Here is a 7,466-nt window from a genome sequence, read left to right on the forward strand (position 1 = left end):
AGCTATAAAATTTACTCTAACTTTGAAATAAATTCATTTGTTAAAATTAACGGAAAACTTACAGAAACATTTCATTTCTTTTTTCTGGCCTGGTAATCACAGTGTAGACCGGATTAGCCTTGAAGTTACAGTGATCCTCTTGCCTTTGCCTCTTAAGTGCTGGGAATACAGGCATGTATTATCACAGCCAGCTATGAAATATTTAAAATATACAGAAAAGTAAGATTAATAGGCATTCATGGACCCATCACATCAATTTAAACCATTTAGACTTCACTGTTTACTTTCTGTTTCAAAGGTAGACATGTTGACATCCCAGCCTTAAATGCAGCAGGGTGCAGGTCTAAAACTGATTTCTTGCACATTTTCCAGACAAGCACAATGCTAGTCTATAATACCTTATCTAGCAAAGTTAATGATTTTCTGATATCAGCTACTACCCAATCACATTTTCAAGTTGCGTGTGTTCTCCGGTTATTTTTTTACATCTAGTTCACTTAAGATGGGAATCAGTAAAAATCTATGCACTGCATTAGGTTATTATATCTTTTAAGTCTGTTTTAATCTCGAAGAGTTCTCATGTTTTCTCATGACATCGAGGTCTTACAAACTATAATCATACTCTTTAAAAATAGTATTATATGCATTTAAAAGCAAGTCTTTGGTTTTCTGGCAGTTCCTAATAACTGATTACCACTGGGACAAGATAGAAAAGTTGAACAGAAGTACAGACTTGGGGACTGGAGAGATGGCTCAGTGGTTAAGAACACTGGTTGTTCTTGTAGAAGACCCAGGTTCGAATCCCAGCACCCGCATGGCAGCTAACAACTGTCAGTAACTCCAGTCCCAGGGGATCCGACAGCTTCTGACCTCTGCGAGCATTGCACGACATGGATGCACTTACCTACATGCAGACAATACATGCATACACAAAAAATAAAAAAATAATAATAAAAATAAATTTTAAAAAAATTAAAAGAAAGTACAGATTTAAAGAATATCTGAAAGTATGGGTGCCACCAGCACAGTAACGAATTATGGGTCTAAAATCTGAAAGAGGAAAGCCACCCAAATAGATGTGCCTGGTGCATGGGAGCTACTTTTAATTCTGTGTTATGTTTCAAATTTGCTTTGTAACTGCATTAAAACCATACCTTAAAAATTTTTTAAAGCTTAATAGTTCTAAGAAATTAAAACAAAAAAGTGAGGACTTAAGTAGAAAATGGAAACTATGAAAACATGTAATTTCTAGAACTAGATTTAAGCAGTCAAGACATTCATGTATGGATTTACCTAATGGATTAGGAGAATTAATAAAGTAAAATATAGTCTAAAAATGTAGTACAAAGAGAGAACAAAAGACACAAAATACTAAAAAAGATAAAAAAGATTTGTTGAGGCAAGATTTGTACAAGGTAAATGTGTAATTAGAATCACAAAAGGAAAACAAAGGATAAGTCAGAAGTTATACCTAAAGAAATAATTTCCAGGAAATTTTGAAAACAAAACAGGTAAGACTTGAGCATGTCTCCCCAATATTCATGTGTTGGAATATCAAGTCCTTACTCTAGCTGTGCTGGGAGGCAGGAACTGGGGGAAGGTGTTTAGGTTGTGGAAAGAGACATCTTGAATGTATTAGTGCCTCTCTTGCATGGGTAAGTTCTCACTGTCACAACATTAGTCTAAGACAGCTGGTTATGAAGCAAGGGTGCCCTACATTTTGTCATTTGCTGCTTCCACACTTTCCTGATTCCTCTTATATTTTCCCCCTGCCATGTTGGACATTTTAGCCTCCAGAACCAAAACCTCAAATGAACATTTCCCTTCAATTATTCAATCTTAGGTGTTCTGTTAGAGCAGCAGAAAGTAGACAAAGACACATATTAAACCAACATTCCAGAAACACTAAATGGGAAGAACAGAAAAATCATACCAATTCAATTCATGATAAAATTACTTGATACTTATCATACCCTACAACTCCATTTTTATGTTCATTGAGAACATTTACATCCACCATTCCCTCTTCTGCCCCACATCTGGATAAGCTGATAAAGTCTACTACTCCCACTTCTGTCACCTGGTACTTCAAACCACACAAGCCTTAGCTTCTGTAGGAACCTTAATTCCAGCCCCGTACCACCATAAAAATCTGTGTGTGTGTGTGTGTATGCATGTGCTTCTTCATGTGTGTGTACATGTATGTGCAGATGCATGTGTACATCTATGCATGTGGGGGCCAGAGGTCAATGTTGAATGTTTTCTTCCATCACTCCTCACCTTATTTTTAAAAATAAGGTCTTTCACTGAACTTGGGGCTCACAGATTCTGCTACAATGCTGGTAGAAGGTTTCTGGGATCCTCTGCCTCCACCTCCCCAGCACTGGAATTATGAATGAGTACTGCTGTGTCCAGTTTCATACATGGGGGATTAAAAATTGAACTTTGGTCCTCTTACTTGCACAAGCAAACACTTTAAAGACCGAGCCATTGCCACAGCCTCACCAGAAAATTTTAAGCCTATGCTTCCCTATTTTCTCAAGTCGTTTTCAGATAATCTTGGGAAGACTGCCTTGTTATTTTGCAATCCTCATTATGTGTGTAATAAGCCTTTTCACGCCTTCTGGGCCTGTATTTGACAGGTTACTTGTCTTCAAAAGTAATGCTTGTAGCGGAGGGATCCATTTCCAAGATAAGAATGTTGAAAGCAGTTGTTAGTAAATAAGATATTTCACCTGGAAAAGAATATTAAGATTTGCGGCTGGAGCTATTCCCCACTTCTTTCCAAAAGACATGAGTTCAGTTCCTAAGAAGGACATTTGTTGGGCTCACATCCACCTGTAACTCCAGCTCTAGGGAAATACATACTCTTGTCTGGCCTCTTTGGGCACCTGCACAAATGTGTCATACATTCGCAGAGATACACACACACACACACACACACACACACACACAATCATTCAAATAAAAATGAAATAATTAAACCTCAAAAGACATAACTTATTTTTCCAGAGAAATAATGAAAAAAAAATAAGGTAATGACTTTAATGTGATGCATGACAGCGACTGCCAGATTAGAATTCTATGAAAATAGAGACATTTGAAGACAAAAAGTAGTATCTGTCTATAACACATTCATTCTAATGTAACACTAGCTGTTCCTGTGCTCCTAGGACAATATTTTAACCAGAGGAATTGCCTCCCTTCCTCTGAGGATAACTGGAAATTTCTAGAGATGGTTTTTGTTGTCACAACTAAGGAGAAGTATAAGAAGACAGATCCTACTAGTATCTATTGAGTAAGGTTGGAGATCCTTTTATAAACTCCAGTGCACAGAGCAGCCCACACCAAAGAGAATTCTCCATTCCAATGTATTGATAACATTGACATTCTAGAAAAAATAAAAGGTTTAACATAAAAAGTATGAAACTATTTTATAGCAACTTTATTTACAATCCCCAAGACCCAGAAAGAGCCCAGATATCAATCAACAATAAATGTAAAGCAAAATGTAGTTGATCCATACAGTGGATAATCATCATCATTAGAATGAAATGAAGTGTTGATATAAATGAATCTGAAAAGCATTTTGTTGAACTATTAAAATAGTTTCCAGTGGTTACCTACTGTATAATCCCATTACTGTGGCATTTTCAAACATGCCAATCAGTGACAATGGGAAGCAAATCAGTGCTCAAAAGGAGTTAAGACTAAGAGAAGGCATGGCTTCAGAGTGCATTGGGCGGCACTTGGGAGGGATGAAACTTCTGAATCCTGATTTAGTGGTTAAGCATGAAACTACATTGTGTGAAATTCATAGAACTGTAGATTTAAACAGGTTCATTGAATTACGTGTTGATTTAAAATGTACCTTAAAGTAAATAAAATGGATTCAAAACAATGAGGTAATGGTCATAAAACTAGAGGTGGTTCTGTTTGTAATTTTCTATGCCTTATCTGCTTCAGATCCACTAGATCAAATGTAGTTATTTAAGAAAAATGTTCTTTGAGTTAGCTTCCTATGTGAGTATAATACAACAATGTAAATAGAGAACCACTGGTCTGAATTTCCCAGTTTTATCAACTTTCAGAATGTTATCTCTCACAGCAAACTTATAATAATAATAAGCAAAAATGTCCATGTTGTTTTCCGTGAAAAACATTTGTTACATTAATATTGGCTGTTAAATTCTGTATCAAAGGTTTTCCAAACTCATCTGAGTTGTTTAACATGCTAATATTTAAATCTTGGCTGTGTCATAATTCACCAAAGGTGAGTTGATGGACTTGGTCTACACTTCATTTGGGAGCCTTGGCTCTCATCATCTAGTCACTTTGGCATTTTCCATGTGCTCTGACAGTCTGCAGGTCTGAAAGTGGCACATGTGACATTTGCCCACATTCCGTTGGCATTAGATCACATGAGCCCAACATACCCCAAGGAAATCAGAAAACATGCAAATTGTGAGCCCAGGAAGACAAAGAAACTGCCACAATTATATATTCATACTATATGTCCTGAAGAAAAGCAAATCCATGTGCTTTCACAGTAAACTAAAGTAGAAAAAAATATTCATTTTATACTTGTTATGACATACACTTCATTTTAAGCAACAAAACAACATAAAACAGGTTCCTGAAATTGTGTTTTTATGGTTTCCCTATAATTTCATCTTGCGATCTCTCTGAAAGAGGGCTATAAACTTGATCCTGCCCCAGTGGACTACAGGGAAGGTAGCCATGGTTGTCCACAGTGTGCCTTTCATGGAAGATTTCTTTTTTTTTTTAATTTTTTTGGTCTTTTTTTGAGACAGCGTCTCTCTGTAGCTCCAGCTGTCCTAGAACTCACTATGTAGACCAGGCTGGCCTTGAATTCACAGAGATCTGCCTGCCTCTGACCAAGTTCTTTTTTATTTTAAAATGTGGAACTCACTATGTAGACTACTGGCCTCCATCTCACAGAGACCCCCCTGCCTCTGTCTCCTGAGTGCTGGGATTAAAGGTAAGTGCCACCATCCTAGTCTTTTTTATTTTAAAAAAATATTTTATTTATTATTTTTATTTTATGCATATGAGCGTATTACCTGCATGCATGTAAGTGCACCTGTGTTGTGCAGTACCCATGGAGGTCAGAAGAGGGTGTGGGATCCTCCGGAATTGGAGTTACAGACTGTTATTTGCTACCATGTGGGTGCTGGGAACTGAACCTGAGTCCTCCAGAAGTATAGACAGTCCTCTTTCCGGTCCTATAGAATACTTCTTGATCCTAGTGGATATGCCCTACTACCTCATTATCCAAACTTGATCATGCGGTTTTCTCCCAGAAGCTTTTTTACACTGCAGGCTCCTTTGTGTCTCTTGTCTGATCTGTGTCTTATTTGTTTATAGCACAATGTCCACATTCTGGGACAGCTGTGACCTAGAAACAAGTTAGTGAATCAGGTGTGTGAACTGTTTCTACAGGGGGATTAGCACAACTGAGCACTTGGTGCATCATTTATAGATCCCACAGTGAAGAGTGTGGCAATAAGGGGACAGGGGCATCTAAGACACATGCATTGTAAGGAGGGAAGGAGGGAGAGAGAGAGAGAGAGAGAGAGAGAGAGAGAGAGAGAGAGAGAGAGAGAGAAAGAGAGAGAGAGAAAGGGACCTGCAGACCAAAGCCTTTACTGGGATTTAGGACATTACCATCACTGAAGCAGATTTCTCACAGGAAACAAGATTTGGTAGGTTAGGGCAAGCAGATCCAAATTCTGTGGAGTCCCATGTGAGTGAGGCCTAGTCCCTATACCATATCTGTATAGTTGGTGTAGGGAAAGGGAGTCAGTAGGGCAAGTCAGGTAGCCGCATCTAGCTGTCTCAGGGGAAGTGGTTAAACAGACAGCTATCTGGATTAGCCTCCTGGAGGAAGTGGATGAGATGGAAGACTAGGAACTGTGTTTGGGGATTCAGAGGCCTACAGCCTGTTAATATTTCGCCTGGTTGTTTCCTTGTTGTCAACGAAAAGATTTTACCATGATGGTTTTGTTCCTTCATCTCTTCTGCTCCATAGTAGTCAGTAAATATCCAAACAGATGTGTTTCCTCCTTTCATACCTCCCACAGTGTGAAAAAATCCCACTAGTTATACATCCATTATTATAGTATCGTTTGTTTCTTTGTTTGGAGTCTCCCACTGGCCTGGAACTCATTATGTAGACCAGCCTGGCCTTGATCTCATAGAGATCCACCTGCCTCATCCTCGCAAATGCTGGGATTAAAAGCCTCTGCATCTATAATCTGAAAATATCCCTAGTGTAACGTGTGCACTGTATGTCTCAGCGCATACAATAGATTGGATGTGGCTGATAGGATGAGCATCACAGAGGTACCCCAAGAAAAAATACTTTGGATATCCTTTACACAATACCAGAAAAATGATTCTTTGGCCTGTGTGGTAATGATATGAAAAGGATGTTGGCATCAGGGGTGAGAAGAAGAGGAAACAGAATAGTGGAAATTGTCTATGCTGTATTGAAGAGGAAACAGAATAACAGGAGGTTAAAAAGCAGAATTCATCCACATTTTTTGCATGGGTCTAAACATCAAACAAGTGGAATAATCAACACATCCTTCACCTTCCTGTGTCTTTAACAAACAACATTCACACTGGTTTGAAAACAAGTTTTAAATCTATATTCTCGATAAGAAAGAGAATGGAAGGAAACCATGCTTTGCCCCCAGCCGGCTTTAACTTTCTCTAACGTTGTGGACATTGCCTTCAACACAACTCATTGGCAAGAACATAGTTATATTATTATGAAGCAAGCAAGAAAATGTAGTCCTTTGTCTTAAAAAGCAGTGTCCTTGTGCTGGATAGCTTTGGTTGTCAACTTGACACACCTAGGTGGAGGGAGACTGAATTGGGGGAATTTTCTCCGTTGGACTGCCTTGTGGCCATGTCTATGGGGCATTTTCTTGATTACTGAGTGATGTGTGAGGATCAGCCCAATGTGTGTGGTGCCACCCCTGGTGGTCCTCTGTTGTATTAGAAACAGGCTGAACTCTGGCCAGGGTAGCAAGTTGGTAAGCAGCTGTCCTCCACGGCTTGTGCTTCAGCTCCTGCCTCTGGGTTCCTGCCCTGAGTTCCTACCTTGGGCTTCCTTGGCGATGAACTGTGACCCAGAGATGTAAGACAAAATAAACCCTTTCCTTCCCAAGTTGGTATTAGTCAGAGTGTTTTGTCACAGCAATTGAAACCAGACTAGAACAGTCCTTAATTAAAAAGAAGGGACTGGAGAGGGGACTCACCAGTTAAGAGCACTGGCTCCTCTAGCAGAAGATCCTTTTTGCTTCCCAGCACCCACATGGTGCCTCACAACCATCTGTAACTCCAGTTCCAGGGGATCCAACATGCTCTTTGGCCTCTGTATGCACTGCATGACAGGGATGCACTTACATATATGCAGTCAAAACACCCATATACAT

The sequence above is a fragment of the Nannospalax galili genome, unplaced genomic scaffold, assembly GCF_000622305.1.
Source record: "Nannospalax galili isolate Female #2095 unplaced genomic scaffold, S.galili_v1.0 scaffold556, whole genome shotgun sequence".
NCBI classification, from domain to species: domain Eukaryota; kingdom Metazoa; phylum Chordata; class Mammalia; order Rodentia; family Spalacidae; genus Nannospalax; species Nannospalax galili.